We start from the raw sequence: 15135 nt of genomic DNA on the forward strand, positions 1-15135 counted from the left end.
TCGTTAAATGAAAAGTCCCAGTTTGTCACTGGTCATTAAATGAAAGGTTCCAGCTCTTTCGCTGGTCGTTAAATGAAAAGTCCTAATTTGTCACTAGTCATTAAATGAAAGGTTCTAGTTCTTTCGCTGGTCGTTAAATGAAAAGTCCCAGTTTGTCACTGGTCATTAGATGAAAGGTTCCAGCTCTTTTGCTGGTCGTTTAATGAAAAGTCTCAGTTTGTCACTGGTCATTAAATGAAAAGTTCCAGCTCCTTTGTTGGTCGTTAAATGAAAGGTCCCAGTTTTCACTAGTCTTTAAATAAAAGGTTTCAGCTCCTTCGCTGGTCGTTAAATGAAAAGTCATAGTTTGTCACTGGTCATTAAATGAAAGGTTTCAGCTCTTTCGCTGGTCGTTAAATGAAAAGTCTCAGTTTGTCACTGGTCATTAAATGAAAGGTTCCAGCTCCTTCGCTGATTGTTAAATGAAAGGTCCCAGTTTTCACTTGTCATTAAATGAAAGGTTCCAGCTCTTTCGTTGGTCGTTAAATGAAATGTCCCAGTTTGTCACTGGTCATTAAATGAAAGATTCCAGTTCTTTCGCTGGTCGTTAAATGAAAAGTCCCAGTTTGTCACTGGTCATTAAATGAAAGGTTTCAGCTCTTTCACAGGTCGTTAAATGAAAAGTCTCAGTTTGTCACTGGTCATTAAATGAAAGGTTCCAGCTCTTTCGCTGGTCGTTAAATGAAAAGTCTCAGTTTGTCACTGGTCATTAAATGAAAGGTTCTAGCTCTTTCGTTGGTCGTTAAATGAAAAGTCCCAGTTTGTCACTGGTCATTAGATGAAAGGTTCCAGCTCTTTCACTGGTCGTTAAATAAAAAGTCCCAGTTTGTCACTGGTCATGTAAATGAAAAGTTTCAGCTCCTTTGCTGGTCGTTAAATGAAAGGTCTCAGTTTTCACTAGTCATTGAATGAAAGGTTCCAGCTCCTTCGCTGGTCGTTAAATGAAAAGTCCCAGTTTGTCACTGGTCCTTAAATGAAAGGTTCCAGCTCTTTCGTTGGTCGTTAAATGAAAAGTCTCAGTTTATCACTCATCATTAAATGAAAGGTTCCAGCTCCTTCGCTGATTGTTAAATAAAAGGTCCCAATTTTCACTTGTCATTAAATGAAAGGTTCCAGCTCTTTCGTTGGTCGTTGAATGAAAAGTCTCAGTTTTCACTGGTCATTAAATGAAAGGTTCCAGCTCCTTCGCTGGTCGTTAAAATGAAAGGTCCCAGTTTCCACTAGTCATTAAATAAAAGGTTCCTGCTCCTTCTCTGGTCGTTAAATGAAAAGTCCCAGTTTCCACTAGTCATTAAATAAAAGGTTCCAGCTCTTTCGTTGGTCGTTAAATGAAAAGTGCCAGTTTGTCACTGGTCATTAAATGAAAGGTTCCATCTCCTTCGCTGGTCGTTAAATGAAAGGTCCCAGTTTTCACTAGTCATTAAATAAAAGGTTCTAGCTCCTTCGTTGGTCGTTAAATGAAAGGTCCCGGTTTTCACTGGTCATTAAATGAAAGGTTTCAGCTCCTTCGCTGGTCGTTAAATAAAAGGTCTCAGTTTTCACTGGTCATTAAATGAATGGTTCCAGCTCCTTCGCTGGTTGTTGAATAAAAGGTCTTAGTTTTCAGTGGTCGTTAAATAAAATGTCCCGGCTCCTTCGCTGGTCGTTAAATGAAAGGTTCTAGTTTTCACTGGTCGTTAAATTGAAAATTCCATTATTCACTTGTCATTAAATAAAAAGTCAGTTGGCCGTTAAATAAAAGGTCCTAGTTTCACTGGTCGAAATTTCCAAAATCAAAAAAATGCAACTCAAGGTCTTGTCAAAATCTATATTGAGTGATTATTTCACAAAGAATTCGTGAAAACTTTGCCAATTTGCTAAAAGTATGTGTTGATTCTAAACATTTTACTGCACAAAAGAATCACCTTAGGTTACCTCTAGTATTATTTCCAAAAAGGTGAAACTTTTTGCAAAAAAGGAATAAAATTCAGATCTTTTCTTTGTTGATCATCCAAAAGGATGAAAGAAATATCCTCGGTATGATTAGCGAAAGAAATATTCAATGATATTGAAAATGCCACAAGCGAATTGATATTGATCATATAGTTATGAGGCATGTTTTGAGACGACTTTCTGGCAATCAGGCAATGGAAATATCCTGAGCTATAAAAAGAATCCACTTATTCCATATCTCCTTATTCGTTTAAGCCGCAATCAAATATCCGCAAAAGGGATCTCTCAATTGTTGTCAAGATGAAGACGAATATGCGAGCTAGACCCCCGGAGCCAAAGAAGATTTGGATCATCTCCGAGATGAAGAAGTTTGTGAAAGATCCTTCCAGGGAAAGTTCAGATCACTGTCGAGATGAAGGCGAGTGTGATGAACCTACCGATAAATCCTAAAAGATATTTGATTTCTGCTATCCTCTAGAGACTTTTTGAGCCAATATCCTCAATAGAATCCCTGAGATAAAAGAAGGATCGAAACATCTCCAAGATGATGGAGTTTGTGACGTACTCTTCCCCGAAAAAGAGAGAAAAGTCAAGACATCTCCAAAATGAAGAATGATGTAAAAGCCCGAAAAAACCCAACGACTCAAAAAGAGTGCAAAAAAGTTCATCATGGGAAAAAACCCAGATATCAAACTGCCAAAATTGACCATAAGTCATCTTTTCTCATGCAAAATTCTTTTATCAATATCTTTTCACTACTTGCTTAGATGAAATTAAGAATATTTCTTTTCTTCTTATATCAAGGAAATGGATAGCTTCCTTGAAGAAAATCATCAGCGCTAAACTTTTGAATTTGACTCTTAAGACCGAGGAGTTAACCTCGTTGGAGAAAATACTCTAGGTAAAAGAGGGAATATCTTTTGCACATATGTGCATATTTTCAAGCGTTTGAGTCAACTACAATTTTATCTTATTGGCAAAAATTTTCTACCTATTTCAAGAATGAAATAAATATTCAATATTCATTTTGATGCAACCTAGCGTTGTTTTTATTTTCCAAAAGAGTTGCCTCACTCAGTTGAAGTATCTCTTCCTATCCCATCACGATTTCTTCATTTCTTGTTATCCAGATATATCATTTTCGAGGATTTTGTCCCCCCAAAACCATTCAGGATAAGATTTTAAGCCTGAGAAGCTATGTTTTCAAATCATTCTTCCACACCCAGTTCAGATCTGCTAACTGGGGCATTTTCAAAATTTATAGTGTTTTCTTTGCCACTAAGCTCGGCTTTCAACCGACTTAGTAGCAAAGAGGGGCATCTGTAAACACCCCAAATTTTTCAAAAGTTTGTAAATATTTCCTTTTTACCCTTTGCCCCCATTTTCTGGGTAATTGAGAAAGTTTGAAATCTAAATACCAGTTTATTTCTCAGATTTTACAGAAATTAAATTCATTTTATATATCTGACTCGATTTCGAACCTGGATCTATTGTCAAAATCTAAATCTGAGCTTCGTTATCCAATTTTAAATCAAATTCTCAAAATTACCAAAATAACCTTTTGAAAGGCTCAGACAGTTTGTCCGGTATCCGTTTGGATCCATCACGCTGTATTTCCCGATTTGAGGTTCAAAACTTGAATATTTTCTCAAAATATGGATCCAAACCCATTTTCTGAAAAAATTTCCCCAAAATAGCCTCAAATTTTCGGAAAACCCCTCTTTTTGTAAATATTTATACAAAAAAATAGTTGTGTCTCTCGTATTAATTAGGTTTTAGGGTTTTATTTCCAAAATAACAAAAAAATCAGAAAATACCGAAAAAAAAAAGAAAAGAAAAAATTCAAAATGGTAAAACTGCAAAAAATGGTTTTTAAAAAATTGTTTTTAGAAAACGTTTTTTTTTAGAAAGACCCCTTTTGGAAAATTTGGGAAAAACTCCTTTACAAAAAGTCGAGTTAGGGTTCTCGAACCCTCCTCCTCTCTGCTCCGTCTCCCTCCCGCACTCTCTCCTTCTCGAAACATCCGGAGGATACCTTCTTTCCTCCTCTTCCATCACCAAACCCCTGGATCGATCAACCATCCGCCCTCCATCGCCAACCACCCATGCAATTCTCCTCCACCCATCTGCAACGAAATCCCCTTCCCGATTCTTCCATCCTCCTCTTTAAAATCGTCAAAGAAGGAAACCCTAACCCATCGTTATCACCCCCGCACCTTCTTCCTTCTCGAATCGCCTCTTCACCCCCGCACCCCTCCTCTCCTTCTGCAGGCTTCCGCCCCCTTCACCCTTCCATGATTCGATTTTGTTCCCCTTTTCCCTTTTCTTTTGCTTCTTTCTCTGTTCTCTCCCGATCAGTCGAAGGAGTCTCTCTCTATCTCAAGCCAAACAAGTAAGTATTCGTCCTTTTTCTCTGTAATTTATGATTCTCCTTTATCTACTTGCTTTAACCCCCATTAACGCACAATCGATGATGTTGAGTTGCCTACGGCAATCTCAACCCATCTCGTGCAATATCAACTGGAATGGAATCCATTCTGACACATTTCTTTTTGTCTATATTTTACTCTTCTATGGTACAATTGATTCCATTTTCAAATTTTTTGTGGTTTCAATTACTTGTTTGCATCAGGTTTTGATTCTACTTTTTGATAAATGATCGATATTTTCTGATTTCTAATCCTTTTCTTTTCGTGTTTTAACTTTGATTCTTTGTTTTATTTCCCTTTTACTAACAGAGTCTGATTATTTCTTGCTCACGATGTTTCCTATATACCCACGGTAGACACTCTCAACGTTTGTAATTTCTCTGCAAATTTCTCATTCAAGGATGAGCCATGGTATTGTCTTAGGATTTAATGTCTGATCATGAAGTTTCCATCAGCGTCAAAAGGAAAAGAGTTGGGGTTCATATTTGGTTCACTGGAGACGGCAAAATTCCGATCCATCCCTCTAAAGCGAGGTCCTAGATCGTTTGCATATGATCCTACTGTAAAGTCTGGGTCTATGTTTGCCGCAAAAAGCAGATCATTATAACCCATTAGAAATGTTTCACTCTCTTGATGAATAAATCAGCATTTATCACGAGATCTATTCACGATCGATCTATTCAGGGAAGTTTGAATTCTCATCAGGCTATTCTCCATGACCTTGTTTTACAGCACTGTGTTTTGTGTTTATCTCACCATCAGCATTGCCTTTTTTTTTCTTTGTTTTCTGTAAACTGTTTCTGATATCAAGTGGCTTGCAAGATTATTAGCAAGGTTGCCTCTGTCTGTGGCTTACACAACCAACATCTTCGCTTTTTGTATAACCTTTGCTTCTCTTATATGTTCTTATCTGTTTTTCTCAGCATCTTAGTATGGTATAAGGTTGCCATTTACGTTAATTTGCTTCATCATGACATGGTATACTAATTTGGTATCCCTTAATCAGTATTTCTGTTTTATTATTACATCCCATAATATTTATTGCTCAGAATTCATTATCCTATTTCAGTCTTATCTCAATCTCTAAGTCTTAATTTCATCTCGCACTACATAGGCTTTAGCAATATCGGTCCCCCCCTTTTTTTTCTGTATATATATCTGTGTAATATTTTCTTATATATCTTCTGTGTATATGCTTCCTGTGTACATTGCATTATACATAACCAACCTCGGTTATCCTGTATATACATTTATGTGATGTCTTTCCCCCTAGCATCTCACAATATCCCATTTCCTCTGCATTTTGCTATATCTTTCTGATTGCTTTCCTCTTCATTAGTATTTGATAGCCAGCTTGAGGGGTCAATCGGTTTAGATCCCTACAAGTTGAATCTGAGATGGGTTTCAATCACATGGATAAAGATGGAAGCAGTTCAACCTGGCTGAATATCATTGAGTGATGACTTTATCCCTCATTATTATGTTGTTTTCTATCAAACAGGGAATGTTATCCCATTACATTCTTTTTTTTTTACTAACCTGTTGTGCGAATTTCAGAAACATAGATAGAATGCCAACAAGATCTGATATGTATCCACCACGACATTCCATACATTAGCCATATCAATGAGCTCCATCATCGTGTTTTTCCTCATAATCTATTGAAGAATCCAGCTTCCACTCGCATGGATTTACTGAGTGCGTGGATGTTGTTACAACAGAGACTTTCAAATTTTCGCTTCTGAGCAGTCGGTCACAAATTTTTTGACGCCTTAGATGCTGGACCGTTCCAAACAACCAGATTCCTCCCTATGGTAGGATTTTGGAGAAGCTCCCTTTTGATGCTTATGTTCAGGGAAACAGGTAATTACAGATTTCGGTGTGAGAAGTAAGGTTGGTGGTGTTTCATTCAAAGTTGCTTCATTGAGTTTTGAAGCCAACGTATCTCAAAATTTCCTCAAAATCTATTTCTTTTTGGCTGGAAAGGAAACATGTTGCATCCCTATATAATGCATTTATGGGCCATTTATGTCAATAATTAGCATCATATCTCATCACTGCCTCTATTTCGGTAAGTTCTGCAATTGAGGCTATATGGGATGGTATATCCAATCTCATATTTCATTTTATCATGCTTTGTTCTCATTCTCCTTTCAATATACAGTTCCTTTCCCTTTTTTTTTATTTATTATTAGTTGTTTTCCTCTGTAAATTCTTTTAATGTGCTGCTAGTTCCACTATATCTTACCACAACCACATTACCCTGGTTATTTTTATTTCCTTTACTGATTTTATTTGATATTCCTCTTATACTTCATGTACAGCAAAAGGTCATGATTGGCAGTAGCATAAATCAATTGTGTCACACCATTTTGGAGTTCTCAAATGGTTACTTGGACCTGATCATGATCAAGGATTGCCCATGATTTACATTATATCCAATGAAAAGGTTTTATTTGGAATCAGGCTAGCATGTGGTCCGATCACATAAAGGGGGGGTATCATTAACTGTGAGGGTGAAGTTTTGACCAGAGGTGCAAGAATTTGCTGGAAGTTCACTTCAGAATCAGGGAAGTTCATATGGTTGTTATCCCTAATGAGTATTGTGGAACTGTAGAGCCTTAAGCATTACAAAATCTTCAAGAATTTTAAATGCGACTTCATTATGTGGCCATCAAGTACCCTCATTGGGTTGCTGCAGCGAATCATCTTTACTCCTTGTTGAATGGCCATCAGACATATGGTACCTAGGGGAGTGTATTTTGCTGGTGGTCTCCATTTGATCAACCATAACATTGGATGCAAATTGTTCCTGTAAAACCTTTAGATAAACTGGATCGCCACCTTCTGTATATGAGCATCTGCGGCACTGTCATCCCTTGTATTTCCTTTAAACTTCAACAGTTTTGTATCACTGTACATATGCACACAACCCACCTACACTTAGCACTTGTTGTCTCTTTTCCTGTTGTACCTGTTTTCTGAAACAAATTTGGAGGAACCCATTAGCAAGCCAAGTTGCTGTATTGTTCCATGGACCTGTTATCATATTGACATGTCAAAAACCACGTGTTGGCTAAAGGTAAGTCACAGCTAGATGGTTTATTACCAAAGAACCCATTATCCTGCTCCTGCTGGAAAAGGGGAAAATCCCTATCTTGTTGGAATAATCTAGACATGCTGTAAAAGTAAGCTAAGTCATTTAACTTTTGAACTCTCTATTGAAAGATTACACGTGCACCCCCAAAGTCATGCTTCTTCCATTGCTTCTTTACAACAATACCTTCATTGCATCTCTATCCCTCATTAGTGCATAAATATCATTCCAAATGCATGTTTTGTCATTTTGTAGTATATTTTCATCAGCATGCATGAATACTTTATTAGTTACATCTTTTACTTCAATATGTTATTTTGCAAACTTTCATATGCATTTATTATCTCTTGCTAACTCTATTTTGCAGGAAATACGTTGATTGTTAAAATCCCTTTCAGATTAAGATTTTGTAATCTTAAATTCAATTTTTGTAATAGCCAGATATCGATGGAAATCTTATATTTCAAGCATTAAATTAGAAAGCATGTGCATATAGATCTTAAATTGCTCATCTTCATATCATTCTTCTTTTACTTCTGAGAATTTCACAAAATGGGCACATGAATGGCACGTGCACCATTTTATAAAAGGTGATTAATCCTAAGTTGATGATTTACATCAATGGCCATAGTCAGGATGTGAACAAGACTTAGGATTTTCATCTTTTATAGAATAACACTGGATCCACACTGAATTCTATTCAAAATCATCATATTTTCCTAAATATTTTCCTCTTTTATCAGAGTTTAGTTTAAAATTAATTCAATACATATATCAATGGCCATAGTAAGGATATATTGAGAGTTAATTTCATTCTAAACTCTATAAAAGCACCGAAATGTGTTTTATTCTTCATCTGAATTCAAATATGATTATTATATAATACATTCAATGACCATAGTCAAGGATGTATCATATCTTCAATCTTATTTTAATTCACTTAAAGAATAAAATAGGACTTTTAAATCCAATTTTACTATCTTTTAGATTCATTCATCATTTAGGATAGAATTGCATCATATTTTCAAAATCCCCTTTTAAAAACTCCAAGTGATTTTGAGTATTTTCTTCATTTCTAAGATCAAATTTTATTCAAATTCAATTCTATCTCATTTCAAGATTCAAAAATTCAATTTCAAAGTCCAATTTGACTTTAAAATTTCAAAATCATGTTATATTCAAAACTTCAAATCAAATTTCAAATTTCAAAGTTTAAATTAACTTTGAAGCTTCTAATTCAAAATCAAGTTTATTTTCTTATCTTAAAATTCAAAATCAAAGTTTGAGATTGATTCTGAATCTCAAAACTTGACTCTTCCTAAATTTTAAATTCAATTTGGGTTTTCAAAACCCAGATCACTCTTCAAAAGTCCCATTTGGACTTTCAAAATCCAAATCCAAAGTTAGATCCCAATCCCAACTTGGATCCAGATTTCCAAAATGCAATCCCCACTTTTGGATCTCAGACTTCAGATCCAAATCCCATTTAGGATTCTAGATCCAGAATTCAACTTCATTTTGGATCTCAGATTTCAGATCCAACACCCAATTTAGGATCCAGGATCTAATTCCATCTTGGATCTCAGACTTCAGATCCAAATTCCCTTTAGGATCCAGAATTCAATTCCATCTTGGATCTCAGACTTCAAATCCAAATTCCATTCCAAATTTCGGATCCAATTCCATCTTGGATCTCAGACTTCAGATCCAAATTCCATCATTGGATCTCAGATTTCAGATCCAATTCCCATTCAGGATTCTAAATCAAGAATTCAATTTTCATCCCGGATCTCAATTCTATTTAGGATCTAGACTTCAGATCCAAATGCCATCCTGGATTCCAGACCTTGGATCCAATTCTATTTAGGATCCAAAATTCAAATTCATTATGGATCTTAGATTTCAGATCTAATTCCCATTTAGGATTCTAGATCCAGAGTTCAACTTCATCTTGGATCTCAGACTTCAGATCCAATTCTATTTAGGATCTTAGAGTTCAACTTCATTTTTTGGATCTCAGACTTCAGATCCAATTCCATTTAAGACTCCAAAATTCAACTTTATCTTGGATCTTAGACTTCAGATCCAATTCCATTTAGGATCCAGAATTCATCTTGTATCCCAGATTTCAAATCCAATTCCATTCCCAATTCTAGATTTCAAATCCAAATCTATTTTGATTTTTGGATCTCAAATCCAATTCCATTTTTCAGATCACATCCAGACTTCTTAAATTCATTTCTATTTTCCATTTTGATTTCTTAAATCTAAAGTCCCATCTTGATTTCAAATTTTCGAATATAGAATTCAATTTCATTTTAAAATTCATCTTCTTTCCTAAATCCAGGTTCAAAAATTTCGAATCTGAAGTCCATCTCTGACTTTGAAACTTCCTTTCTTTCCTTTTATCTCAGCTTCAAATCATCCTTTTTCAAATTCAAAGATTTATTTTCCCAACTCTGATTATTTCAAAGACTTAGAACTTCAAACATCCTTTTCGATCTATCTCAAGTTCTAAGTTAGATTCAACTATTCAGAAATCATTTCTTCATTTCATCGTCACATTTTTCACTTGGAAAACCTCAGATTTCCAAAATCATTCTTTTTCAAAAGAGCATACATCCTTGCATTGCACAAGCATGATTCTTTGTGTATTTTATAAATTCTTAGATAATATTTAGGCAAAGCAAAAAGGCATAGATTCGATCCTTGGTTCGATTACCCTTGGTAAAGGCGTCAGGAACGGTCGAACCTCGTACCGACGAGCGAGCCCCGTCTCCCAATTTTTTCTGTAAATATTTCAAAACAGAGGTGAGTAATTTTCTAAATATTTTCAAATCAAGGTCAAGTGAGACCCCGCAAAAGAGTTTCTCTCTCTCTTCTCTTCTTTTCCTCTTCTCTCTTCTTTTCTTTCTTTTTATTTTCTCCCTTCAAAAAAGGAGAAAATAGAGGTTGGAAAGGAAAAGAGAAAGGAAGAGAGAGAAACACCGAAGAGGGAAAATATTTGAAAGTTGATGTTCCACATAGGGATACCAGTTGTATGTCAAAGTTGCCACTAAAAAAAAAAGAAGAAAGGAAGAGAAAAACAAAAAATATATATATATATATACTCAGGATCAGTTGGTTAGTAACCCAAAAACTGACCTAAACTATGTTTAGGTTGCTAATAAACTCAGATGGCTTAAAGGTAGTAATCATTAGTATTTTGGATCAACAGCTGGTCTGAAGCACTACTAGTATGCATCGTTTTAAGGTCAGATTATTATTTGACTACAAGAGAAATTTTTGTGACAGCATCACCTGAAACTCAAGTCTGATAAGGTTACTTCAGATGGCTGCGCTCTAGAAGAACCAATGATTGACCGTGTAAATATGTCAGTTATTCCATTCACAACCAATAGAATTTGGCTGTGATGATCCTGATTGTCCAATACATTAAATGTTCCTCCCTTAGTGGCCGAAAAGCCAGCATTTCTTATTAATTTTTTGTGAGGTAGTGGTCTGCTACTGTGGAATTCTTCTGTAAAATGGCTGGGATGGTTGAGAGCAGTACCAATGACTCGACATTGGCTATAGGCAATAGGGCAAATGATGTGTCAGTGACCTAGGTAGCTGATGTGGGAGTTGGGGTGCACGGTCTCATCTGAGTGTGTCTTATGCAGAGCCTGATGACAACCGTGAGCAACATATATTTCTTTGTCGCATCATTTTGGGAAATATGGAGCAAGCCCAGTCCGTGTCTCATCAGTTTCACCCAAGTAAAAAAAAAAAATTGATTGTGGTGTTGATAATTTGAATAAATTAAGACATTACATGGTCTGGAATACTCATACGACTGCACATATTCTTCCTGAAATATGTTTCAAGTTTCAGCCTATCTGATAATCTTAAAGGAACATCGAAGGGAAGGAGTTTAGTGTGCATTTCATGCGGTGTGAATACTAACTCCTTAGCAGAAATTGTTCATTCAGCTTCAAAGCCTTCTGCTCAAACTATTGCAATAGTAAAAGCTCTCCAAGCATCAATGAATATTAATGGAGAGACTTGTCAGAAAGGTCCTTGTCTGATGGGATCACCATTCATGGCATTCCCAATCTACATTCTTTTCTTAGCTACAAATAATATTGTTCATCACACCACCATCACACAACTCATTTGTTGTTTGGGTTTATTCTGCAAAAACATATTTTAACATTCACTCCACTTTCCGCATGCCAACATATTTTCATTGCATCTTAGGCTGTCATTATATCTCCCATATCATCCCCTGTTGTACTAGCTATTAGCCACTTGCTTCAGCATATATTCATACAAGTCTCTGCTGCCTCTTTCCACTTCATACCACCTGCTATAGGTGTCTCAACAGCACTCTGTTGTTGCCCATTCACAAGCACACTATTCCCAGCCTTCACCTCTGAAAAACACCACAGAGTTGAATTTTTTTTTTAATGATTCACAGAGAAATACTGTAGTTTCTCTTTCTTATGGCAGTTCACCAAAAGAGCTGCCATAAACTGTGATTTCTCACAGTGGTTCACCAAAAGAACTGCCATATATCTTTCATTTCAATAATAGCTCACCACAAGCAGCTATGGTTGTTACATTTCATGATGGTTCACCTTGGACCATCCTGGCTCTTGCCTTTATCCATTGCATATGCCCTCTCATATAGGTTTTCGTTTACCTATGGTGTTATATATATGTATATACACATATATATATACATGTATATATGCACATTCTCTTATAAATACAGAATATGCCACTGCCTCTCATATATGCATTCTTTTCTTAAATTGAATATGAATATCTATTTAGGCATGTCTATCTAATTATCGGTATCCTTAGATTCAATGTAAATATTTTGCCATTTCCATTTTCCTCTCACTTTATACTAACTAAGTGTTTTGCAGGAAATATTCAGAAATTGTTGAAATTTCCTTAGATTTAGGATTTTTTCTTTGCATTCCCAAACTTGTAATAAACTAGATATTAATGAAAACTCTACATTTCCAGTCTTAGATTAGAATGGATGAGCATGTAAATAACATTTGTTTCATTATTTTCCTTTATTTCTGAAAATTCACAAATGGAAGCACGAATGGCACGTGCACCATTCTAATAAGAGGTGATTAAATTCTAAGTTGATGATTTGCATCAATGACCATAGTCAGGATGTGAACAAGACTTAGGATTTTCATCTTTTATAGAATAACGCTGGATCCTTTTCAAAAATCATCATATTTTCAAGTATTTTCCTCCTCTATTAGAGTTTAATCTAGAAATTAGCTCAAGATATATATCAATGGCCATAGTCAGGATATATTGGGGGTTAATTTCATTTTAAACTCTATAAAGGCACCAAAATATATTTTATTCTCCATTTGACTTTAAATACGATTATTATATAATACATTCAATGACCATAGTCAGGGATGTATTATATCTTCAATCTTATTTTAATTCACTTAAAGAATGAAATATGATTTTCAAATCCGATTTCAAATTCCTTAAATCCATTCATCATTTAGGATAGAACTGCATCATATTTTCAAAATTCTTTTTCAAAATCCAAGTGATCCTGAATGTCTTTCCTCAAATTCTATTTCAATTCATCAAATTCTATCTCATTTCCAAGATTCAAATTTAATTCAATATCTCAAATCCAATTTCAAAGTTCAATTTAACTTTGAAACCTCTGATTCACCTTCTGATTTTAAATTCAAAATTATTTTTTTCAAAGCTCTATCCCAAGATTGAGTCTTGATTCTCAATTCAAAGTTTTGAGAATGATTCTGAAAATTTGATGTTTCCTAAATCTTAAATTCAATTTGGGTTTTTCAAAAACTCAGATCCATCTTCAAAAGTCCCATTTGGACTTTCCAAAATCCAATTCTAGATTTAGAACCCAATTCTACTTTGGATCCAGATTTCCAAATCCAAATTCCATTTTGGATCCCAAACCTCAGATCCAATTCCATTTAGGATTCAGATTTTGTATTCAACTTCATTTTGGATCCCAGACTTCAGATCCAATTCCACTTAGGATCCATAATTCAATTTTATCTTGGATCTTAGATTTCGGATCAAATTCCATTTAGGATCCAGAATTCAAACTTTATCTTGGATCTTAGACTTCAGATCCAATTTCATTTAGTATCCAGAATTCAACTTAGTCTTGGATCTTAGACTTCGGATCCAATTCCATGTAGCACTCCAGCATTCAACTTTATCTTGGATCTTAGATTTCGGATCCAATTCCATTTTTTTCAGCATCAGGATCCAATTCCATCTCGGATTTCAGATCCAGTTTCACCTCAGATTTTAAAATTCAGATCAAAGTTTCATTTTAGATTTTCAGATCCAACCTCAGTTCCAATTTTCAAAGCCAAATTCAAATTTATTTCTCAAGTCTAAATTCAAATTCAATTTCTATTTAGATATTGAATTCAAAATCGATTCTTAAAAATTGATCCCAATTCAAAGTCTATTACGACTTTGAAAAATCATTCTTATTTCAAAAATTCCAATTCTAATTTCATTTTCTTTCTCTTCATCCACAGACTCATCTCTCCAAATCCTGATCATTCCAACAATTTGGAGATTCAAGTCTCTTCTTCCAGATCTATTTCAAATCTTGAATTAGATTCAAAATCTAAAAATCAAATTCAATCCTTTAGATCATTTCTTTACTCTATTATCAATTTCATCTCAAAAAACTTGGAAATTTTCAAATCATTTTTCTCAAAAGAGCATACATCTTTACATTTGCACAAGCATGATTCTTTGGGCATTTTAGACTTGGGATAAATTCTTAGATGATATTTTAGCAAAGCAAAAGGCATAAATTCAATCCTTGGTTCGATTACCCCTGGTAAAGGCGCCAGGAACGGTCGAACCTCGTATCGATGAGCGAATCCCGTCTCTCCATTTTTTCCCGCAGATTTTCAAAATGGAGGTGAGTAATTTTAAAACATTTTCAAAATTTTGGTCAGATGAGACCCTGCAAAAGAGTTTCTCTCTCTTCTCCTTTCCTTCTCTGTCTTCTTTTCTATCTTTTTATTCCTTCTCAAAAGGGGAATAGAGGCTAGAAAGGCGAAGAGAAAGGAAAAGAGGAACGAGAGGGAAAATTTCGCATGATCACAGAAGTTGGCGATCGAGATGGGACTCGTCTTCGTCCGGTTGAATCTATGCCTTTTGCTTTACTTTGATATTATCTAAGTCTTTATTTTTCAAATGTCAGCTTCATTTCCATGCGAACCTTAGGAGCCTAGACTCTGTCCTAAGCTAACATCATTGCATATAGGATCTAAGTATGGTTTGGTAGGACCGTATTGAGGAGACTATTCCATATTCACATTAGACTTAGGTCTGAAATACAACTCTCCTCAATTTTAGGGATTGAATGCAAACAATGTATGCAAGTGTATGCTTCTTTTCATTTAATTATATCTCTTTAGGACTTGCATTAGAGCTTTCTGGTTTTATCTGCATATTGATCATGTTTTTTAAAACATCCCTACCTATATTTGTCTCGGTCTTCACGTTGCTGGGCTGTCTCACTGAACCATAGTTCGGGAGAGAGCCTCACAACTGGACCACTTATTTGGGTTCGTGCCCCCCTACCACGTACCTAAG

The sequence above is a fragment of the Nuphar pumila genome, chromosome 11 (assembly GCF_984573655.1).
Source record: "Nuphar pumila chromosome 11, dmNupPumi1.hap1.1, whole genome shotgun sequence".
Lineage (NCBI taxonomy): Eukaryota > Viridiplantae > Streptophyta > Magnoliopsida > Nymphaeales > Nymphaeaceae > Nuphar > Nuphar pumila.